The sequence below is a fragment of the Parasteatoda tepidariorum genome, chromosome 1 (genome assembly GCF_982258835.1).
Source record: "Parasteatoda tepidariorum strain Cologne lab strain chromosome 1, Ptep-v5.0, whole genome shotgun sequence".
In the NCBI taxonomy this organism is placed as follows: domain Eukaryota; kingdom Metazoa; phylum Arthropoda; class Arachnida; order Araneae; family Theridiidae; genus Parasteatoda; species Parasteatoda tepidariorum.
This window is the reverse complement of record NC_141755.1, coordinates 125786689-125796703: the sequence shown is the minus strand read 5'-3', so window position 1 is coordinate 125796703 and position 10015 is coordinate 125786689. Positions and strand designations below refer to the sequence as shown.

The 10015-nt window shown below is 32.3% G+C and overlaps 1 long non-coding RNA gene across 1 annotated transcript in view; it reads right to left on the bottom strand.

The window, feature by feature from the left end:
* Positions 1-210: 210 nt before the first annotated feature.
* LOC147816900 (uncharacterized) overlaps positions 211-10015 on the bottom strand; it is a 58862-nt gene continuing 49057 nt past the window's right edge. The window contains exon 4 of the long non-coding RNA XR_015429484.1: positions 211-4119. This is a non-coding gene — a long non-coding RNA (uncharacterized LOC147816900). The remainder of the gene's footprint in view (positions 4120-10015) is intronic.

Genomic DNA, 10015 nt, shown 5'->3' with positions numbered 1-10015 from the left:
ACATCATAGGTTTACGTAGTGATCAAAAAATGTGGTTTCGAAAACTGATGATCAGATGATAGTAAATTCGATTTTTTAAAAAAAAAGTTGATTCGAGCCATGATAAGATAACAGGTTTGAGTCATTTTACTTTTGATAATTTTGTCAAAATAAAATGACAATGATTATTTATCTCATGTATATGATATAAAAGAAAAGTAGGCAATACAATGATCTCAAAATATTTATTAACATATTTTGTTAAAATATAACAAATAAATAAATATTAAAGTTATAATAACAATTAGTAAATGACAACTGCATTCATACAAAATAGATACGCCATAATTAAATGAGGTGTTTTATAAATACACAAAAATATTATATTATGGATATAATAACAATTTGCCAATGATAATAAAACATATATTGTATAAATGAATTAGCGAAACAATTTTCAAATAAATTGCATCCATCATCAAACATTCTCTGAAAAATAAGAGGACAAACTTTTGCATTGAAAATGCGCTTATCGTCTTAGCACATTTGACTCTTTTCTAACAATTATATACAGTTCATTTTCTATTATAATTTTTTTTTTGCACTTTGTTTAGTTAGAATAATACTTGTCATATACCTACCACAACTGGATCATTTGCCAGGGAGAACAATGTATTGCTCTATAAGGTTATCGGATCAGAAATGACGATGAAATGCGTATTGCATTCGATGATTCAGAATAACTGTGCATTTCAAGAAAGTACCTAACATTGGCATTTTTTGTGTCAGAATAAGTGATTATATTTAATTTTGTAGTCAATGCTCAGCCTGAGTATGTTTATTTTTAGCTTACTGACACATCTTCTGTATTTCTTTGACTTTATTTTAAATTCTTGATGCGTTTTCTAAAACGCAATTTCTTATTCTTTCATACATTGTATTATACGAATAAGTGGTTACTGTACTCGAAAATTAGATGCTCAAATTTTGAATATTCCTCAAAAAATAATTTTGCATTTTAATATTTCATTTTATTAAAAACTTAATGGAGACTCGTTAAAAAAATGTTCTAAAGCATTTTAATACTTTTGCATTTTTTTTTAATGTTTTTGATTCGTTAAAATTGATATCCATCAGTCTTTCTCAGACAATAAAGTAGCATTTTCATTAACTGTCAACCTTAGTTATTTCTTTTTGAAAATGTCTAACATCAATTTTTGTGAAATTAAGATTTCCGTGATACAGAATTGTTTGTTCTCAAATTAGGCATACTTCAAATTTTTAATTTATTAGTGTCTCGTGAAATAAATATTATTTGGGTCAAAAGACTTTGAATTACAAAGTAAAAATAAATAATATGTATTAACGTCTGAAAAATTGGAATGAACTCTTAACGTTTTTCCATTCTACATAAAAAGGAAAACAAAATAACTGATTTTTCTCTAGGGTTATTTACTGGCACCTCGTTATAAACTTTAAAACAGCTCGATAAAAACTGTCGAATGGGTACGACAAAAGATGCCAAATTCAATTCTTATTTATCGGACTACGAGAAATGATGCGACGAGCTGTGTTGGCCAAAGAGTTCATTGCAGGAAGAACATTAGCACAACACCGCTTCCCTGTTTTATAATGAAAGACCAAACATAGGCTTCTTTTCTCATATAGATTTTTATTCAGGGGTGACTGTGAGACCAACACAATAAATCCTGAAAAATTCTTGAGTAAAATCATTCATGACGCATTTCAAAAAATAAATCATTGATATTTTCAAAACATGACATTCTACATAAATTATACGCAGCATCATTTAAACGAATAGTTATGTATAAGTTTACTTTCATCTCTCATCCCATTTATTATTCTATCAGAAAAATATTTACAAATGAAAGAGATGACACGCATAAATTCTAGTTCTAATATTTCTAAATAAAATATACAAGAATTTTTAAACATTAATGGGATCGATGATTTCTTGAAACTTCTGGACCTTGGATTTGCGGGTCAACTCTGTGTTTAGAAGCACTTCTTTGATGGATGTCAGCCACCTATCATTTGCACTCCCTTAGATGCCTGGAATCTCGTTTACACCAGAGCACCTAATGAAGTACAAAAAACTGGTGACATTCTCTCTCTCTCTGCACCAAAATATAGGAGGACATAAATACAAAGAAAAAAGAAAAATAAGGTCGAAAGACCCACAATCAGATAAGCTTTGTAGACATTTTTTTCATCATTCTTACTTTATAACATTCATCAAAACTGTCAACTTAGGGAACAGATTTAAATATTTAGATATTTTACAGCCTATAGCAAGACTTATGGGTCAACAAAAATGGCAATGGTTTCGGCTGCAAAATATACACACATATATAAAAAGGCCTTTTTCCAGACATACTATAGAAAATATTCGCAAAAAATGTCAAATAATGCGAGCTGAACTATCGAGAGATAGTGTGTTAAGAATGAAGGAAAATAACCGTAAAATTAGTTTTGAGAGAAAAAGGGGCAAAAAAAAGGCGTCACTCGTAGAGAGGATTCTTCAAAATCATCCTAATGTCTGTTCCATTGAGCGCATAAACTAAACTAAAACAATTTTTAGAGAGAGAAAAGTTCATAATTTTATTTTATATACACTACTATCTGGCCAAAAGACAATCCAGTCGTTAGGGAGGCATAGTGGTGTGGGTCTCGGGGTCGTCAGTTTCTGTGGTTGAAAACTCTGAGATGGACCGTGTTGCACTCCATGAAGGCCCATTTCATTCAGACATCGAGGCAGTTTGACGTTCAAAAAGGAACACACACCTTTGAGAGGAGTCCTCACTGCAGCTGTGATGGAAGTCTTCCAGAGAAGGCTGTCATCGACGCAAAAGGACCACTCGGTGTCCAAATACTTTCAACCCGGATATTGAAAGGAAAGAAAGTCAGATTGAATGTAAAGAGCTTTCTTTTGTGAATCCAGTGATCCACTCACCAGGAATATCAACACTGTTGAAGCAGCAGATCTGAACAAAAATGGTGGGTTTCACAAAGGGCATAGTTTTTTTACGTCTGGCCTTTATTTTAATTTATTTTTCGAACTTTCAGTTTGAGCACTATCTAGCCTCCTCTCACTGATGCGTCATTAAACTATGCAGTTCAGATGTTTAGAAACAACAGTTTGAAGAAGGCATTCGTGGCGAGCTTATCTCTCTGTGAATGAATGCAGAATTTAATGTTACTTGTCTAGACACGCATTTACAAAACATGAAATAATGCAAGAAAAAAAAAACACTCTACCCGTTGTTAAGAAAGGGTTTAACATACATCACTTTCAACCACATAGTAAAATTTTTTTAAAAAATATAAACAACAACCTGCTCGAGCTCTTGACCTGCTCTTCTTCCGGTTAGAAAGTATACAGCTGCTTATTGTGCGAGGCGATATTTTCAAACGGATCCATTTGTTTTTAGTAAAAGAAGTAAATTATGTAATTTCTGAACTCAAATCTATTGTATTTCATAAGATATTAAGTCATTCCGGTGAGTTGGATGTGTTTTAGAGATGTCTTGTTAAGAAAAGGTTGGCTAGATATAGAAAGAACTCGCTTTTTTGGCAGTCGTCCCTATTCGAACTCTTGTTTATTGCTGTTTGTTCTGGTTGCAAACCTTCATACTTTAATGTTATTATTTTAAAGTAGCGAGATTCATTTGACACATTATCATTTAGGGTTTAAACAAGTGTTTCATAACGATTCTTCTTTTAATAAGTCAGGTAAGACAAGAAATACTACTCACTAGAGTCAGAATGTAAGCCTTCATAATAACACCAGATAAACAGTTAAGTATTGGCAGTTGAGAGCTTGCAGCAACACCATCCATAACACGTACATAAAAATAAATTTCTAACTTGGTATTTCATTTGAAGAATCTTAATTGGGGGGGGGGGTAATTGTAAAATGTGGTAGTATTTATAATAAGAAAGAGAAAATACATCACTTGTTGGATGAAGGAGTCTTGAAGTAATGACCGCAAGGCTCTCCGCGCGCTACTTCAGGTACCTGACTTATCTGAAAGGGCGCAGTCACAAGCACCTGATGCAGCACGTGGGAGACCCTCGGCCTCTCTTCTTCTTCTTCTTCTCTTCCACGCCAGAGAGCATCTGAGGAAAGAACAATCATTAAGTCTTTGAATACAATGTAAAACTGATAATTTAGAGCCACCGCATACAAGTGACAACTAAAACAGGGTCCATCAAAAAAAAGAATACAGAGATTGCAGTCAGACAGTGAACCTTCAGGGGGACCGAAAATTAAGTTCACCATAAATGGGAGTTCATTCCTATCCGTGCTGCATCAACACATCTTTCTGAACTTTTAATGACACATCATATAAATAAATGACCCATCAAAAGAAATACAAAAATCAATATGTAAGTCACAAAAAAATGTGTTCACTTTCACGACTCTTCGTCTTGGGTATACAAAAAATTTAGAGATGGGAAGCTGAGATAGAAGAAGGAAACACGAAAAAAATGCTTATTCCACTCAATCGATGGTTTTAAAAATCGGTCTATGTATTTTATGTAGACATTTCAAAATGACCAAAAAATGAAGAAGAGAAAAATCAGTCGAAAAAAGTTCAGTTTCCTCTCTTCTTTCGATTCACTCTAACCGCAAAAAATAATATTATATGTGTATAGCAAGGCACGGGATTTCCTTCACTCTATACGGGAGTTCACTATAAACCATGTTCACTATAGCGGGGTTTGACTAGCGATACATTCTTTAAATAGTTATGATCGCTCTATTCATTTTGAATTACCCTGTATTTTCGTCAAATGAGAAAAGAATATTTAATAAAGCGATTTATAGGAAAAGAACATCCTTATCCATCTGAACTTTTTTCTTTTTTAAAAAACAATTATTATAATAAGCTTCGGGTATTGTTATTATTCTGCGAAATATCATTACAGGCTGAAAAAGGATTTCCAAGTTTCCCGTATTCTACTTATCACTATTATGCGCATTGATATTTCTCGGAATAATAATAGTTTAACATTAATGATAATAGTTAACTCATAATAATAATAGTCTAGCAATAATAAATTTTTTTTAACAGATCGTAGTGTCTCTTGCATCGCTGATTTCATATCTGGAATTAGGTTTCTCTCTCTTTAAGCTATTCTAGGGAAATAAGGGTACATCATTAGGATTAAAATGACATAGAGACCCATGCCCAGAAATGTCGTCGTGCGCAGCTAGGAGTGCTATTATGAACTGTTCCATAATAGAGCTACTCTGAACAGATACTTTTGCTTAACTAAATTATCCTAATTCTATGTTTTCTCAAAATGAATGTCGAAAATTACATTCAAATGAACTATTATTATTATTACATTAAATGAACATTCAATTCATTATGAACTGTTTTTTTTATATCTCGATTTAATGATTTATCAAGAGAGTCGTCTTTTTAATTTGCTTCCAATGAGTGTTTTTACATATTTCTGTACACATTTTCTCGCCACAGTCAGCTTAAATTAAAAAAAAAAAAAAAAAAAAAAAAAAAAAAAAAAAAAAAAAAAAAAAACTACGGCAGATGGTTGTGAAAAATATTTCCTGAAGGATGAGAAATATTTTCCCTCTTCTTAACAATTGTATTTCTAGTAACGAAATTATTATCTTCTTGCTATATTGGATGACCGTTTTTTTGAATCGACAAGAAAGATGCAAAATAAATATTTTTTTTTAGAAATGGCTTCCCCTTCTAAGTTTGATACCTTTGTTCTAACATTTGAGTGCATCGAAATTAAAAATGGCTAAAAGAAGCGAGTTCCTCAAATATAGTAATAGGGTAAGAACTCCCTCAGTGGGCTCCGGAATCTCAGTGCTGGCGAAAAATATATGAAGTGGTAGAGGTATCATCAGGCTAACTCTGGGAGGTTTTTCATTCCGTGTAACGCAAATGCGGGCTAGTTCTATCAAAAAGTCCACCATGAAGGCAATTATCTCCCCCAATGCTCGATTTTCAGACGGGATAGCCTGGTGAGTAGGGCACTGGGACCATATCTAAGAGGACGTAAATGGTGACTTATGCGCGTTAAATCTGTCGAGTCACAAAATCCTCCATGTTCCCACAGCACCTCTGGGAGGTGCTGTGGGAACATGTATCGTAAACTCCAACTTGGGTCGACGATGGTTATAAAATGTTGACTTAATGCATGAACCAGACAATAAAAACAGAATGAAGGTCGCTTTAAATACTCTCGTTCGTTACATTTTGTCATGGCTTTTAAGAAGAAGAAGCCATTATAAACAGCTCACTGATTTCAAAAAGACAGGGCGATATTGCAGGACTAGGAAGAAATGCATGATTTTATTTTATAACCGTCATTTTGGGTTGACGACCACTCATCCAGAAGACAAGAAAATTCCTGGATCAAGTACCCGCATTTGTGTTACACAGCGAGGAAAACCTCCTACGGTTAATCTGACAGCAAGAAAACTCTAATCCGTCTACCACTGGAGATATTTTACAGCTGTGGTCGGTGCGAGCCGGGTGCGCATTGGAGGCTTTATTCTCTGAGCCATGATTGTTGTCAGCAATGGGAAACTTAAAGAAGTTCTGGGCTGGCACTATTCAAAGGGAAAAACCACCGGCGCATCTGCAGTGGCACAACGAAAGATTCACTCCAAACCATTTATCTTTCTTTGTGCCGCCGTATTTTGGTTAGACTGCAAATCAACCTGTTTTGTTGTGGGGCAGCAAACATTCGGTATTTTCCCAACACGAGATCAACACCATGGAGAAATAGCCATCCCACAAAATGTTTTGAATGTACAATTCCACATTTGAAATGGATCTTAGTTGCCTGTGATCAGACAATTTTTGGTGTTTTTATTAAAATCTCTTTACTAAATGAAGAAACATCCTATTTTATAATTAAAAAAAAGAAAACAATATTGAATAGTGACTGAAATTTACTCTACGCTTGAGAAAATGAAGCTCCTTTCACATTTAGGCATGAATCGTTTATTTAAATATTTTTTCATTCTCACCAAATTATCTTCTTTTTTTTTAAATCTTTAATTTTTCTCGGCTTCTACCAAACAATTGTGACTTCTCAATAGAAAAATACGTAGATGACTACGGTACAAAAAAAAAAAAAAATCTATGGATCACAATTCTAAATTTATTCGCTTATTATTAAATTTACAATAAATAATTATTCAAAATTATTTTTTGCATAAAACTATCTTAGGGTTCATCAGAGAGTGCAATTTTTTTTAAATAGCGTAATTAGTTTTAAAGATATGACTGAAAATTCAAAAAGTGTATTTTAAGGATTAAAAATCCAAATATGTAAAAATAAATAAATAAATGTCTATTAAAAAAAGTACTCTTGTGTGTTTGATTTCGTAACTTAATAGTTAGCACCAATTTAATAGCATATTTAAGGTACCTCTAGAAACCATTAAGAATGACTCGTGAAAATACGATCATTAGAACGAAAGTTATTCCGAGGAATAACTCTTATTTTCCACACTGTAGTACATAATGTTGGTATGTACGTATGCATATACAATATATGTATGAATGTACGAATGCAAATACAATGTAGGGTATGCATATGTAGTGTAATATATGCACAAACGTTGTTTGTACGTACAATATACGTACATAATTATGCTGATACGATATATGTACGTAGTTTCTACGTAAATGTAATGATTGTATGTACGCACATACAGGCAGTATGTGTATGTATGTGCTTATAGCGTATATACGCATACTTGCATTTATTTACGCAAGTACATACATTGTAGAAATATACGTATGTATATACAATGTACTTATATACGCACAATATAAGAACGTTGTTTATACGTACATTCGATGCATGTACGTTTGCATGTATAATCATATATAGTTAGTACACGCAATGTATATATTTATATACTTTGTTAATACATATGTATGCGTCATGCTAAAAAATGATTGTATGTACATGTAACGTAAGCATGTACATAATTACATGTCAGGGGTCTGTCCAGACATTTTGTGAAAGGTCCGTTTTTAGTGAAATTGTGAAAAAATTACTCACATTCTTACAACCAGGGTCCGCTTTTATGAATTTGTGCAAATAGGGTCCGTTATTGCAAAAAAAAAATTTTTTTTCAAAGAGTTTTTAAATTGTATAGACATACAAGATTATGCTCAACACTGTAAAATTGTAATTTAAAAAATTAAATTTTAAAAAATAAACAACAATGTCTCCTTCTAAATTAGAGATGCAACATACAAATATTTGGTATTTAGCCTATACTGCTGAACGCAGAATATTCATTTCGGACGAATAATGGAAGAATCGTCTGCCGAAGACAAAACTTAATGCGTTTACATCCATCTTTCTTGTTTTCTGCCCTGGAAAGGATTTATTCGATTAACAAAATAATAATGAAGATAAAAAAAAATTTGTGAAGGGTCCGTTTTTAAGTTAAAATATTTTGTGAAGGGTCCGTTTTTAAGTTAAAATAATTTGTGAAGGGTCCGTTTTTATGAAAAGATATTTTGTGAAGGGTCCGTTAACGGACCCAAATTTCTTCTAAACAGACCTCTGCATGTAATGTATAAAATTTGTGTATGAGCAAGAAATATATGTATTTACAATGTAGATATGCACAAAATAAAAACCGGCCCACCCAGAATAACTTTTGACCTAATGATTGGATCTTTATGTTCTAGGTCTTAATCCTTCGAGGGAATGACCTCAAATATGCTCATTAATAAGTGCTAACAGTATTTTAAGTTTCGAAATCAGACACATTCTCTGAAACATTTCGACGGTTTTCTGACACCCCAAAACAAGTTTGAATTAAGACCCCTTATTGTTACGAGAACTTTTTAAGCAACACAATTCGTTTATCCATAAATAATTCCATGCAAAAAGAAAAAAAATAATAACTTTTAGTAAATATTTATTATATTATTTAATAACTTCGTACAATCAACTAATCAGTATTGAAGTCGTGTATAAAGACAAATAATAAAATGATTCCAATCTATTTATTACTCTTCACTTTACTGAATTAAGCCCTATCAAAATAAATCTGGTATGTTGCTCAAGGCAATTCATAATATTTGATACAATTATTATTCATAATATCACAAAAAATGTGCTCGGTTCTGAAAATTTACTCTAAAAAGAAATTTTTTATACCTATTAAAATTATTCATATTTGTTGGCCATAACAGACTTTTTACGGTACATCTCCTCGATTAAGTTTTCTTTCTATTTTTTTAAAATTTTACTTCAAATTGAGCCGAATTTTATTTCAATTGAACGCGCTATCCCCTGGGCCGTGATGGCCTTCCAATGAGGTGAACCGGGTTCGAATCCCAGTCGATACGAAATCGGCATCCGGCTTGCACCGACCACAAAGCAGACGCGAAACAGTGGTAGAGAGATAGAGTCCCCTTGCCGTTAGCCTAAACGTGGGACGTTTTCGTGGTTTTCCTCACACTGTATCGCAAATGCTGGTTGGTTCCATCAAAAAGACGGTTATAAAATAAATACTTATTATCAAAATTCAGCCAGCATCATTGACTTCAATAATAGTCTCTTAAACGTAACATTTCTCCTTTAATTTTGTCTTTTAGTATTTAGCTTATTGTTTAACTTTAATTAGTAATTTACCAAAATTCATTATTATTGGCATGAATAATAATAATATTGGTAATTTTTACGCTTATTCCGCAATATTTCTCTTTTAATTTTGCTTTTCATTTCAAAACTTAATTTTTTATTTCATTTACAGTCAACATAAATACGTGGTTTCAGATAACCTTATGTCTTGATGTTTAAAATATTTTATTTAATAGGTTAAAATTCAATGTTTGAATTGAGTGTGGGATAAACATTAAGTTGGTAAAAAAATAATGAATACTACATTGTTTTATAATGAGAGGTAGTTGCGATTGGACACGTCATAAAGTTAAAAATTCGTAGACGAAAATAAAATAATTTGCGCTGTTAAAAGAATTAAATTTAGTGA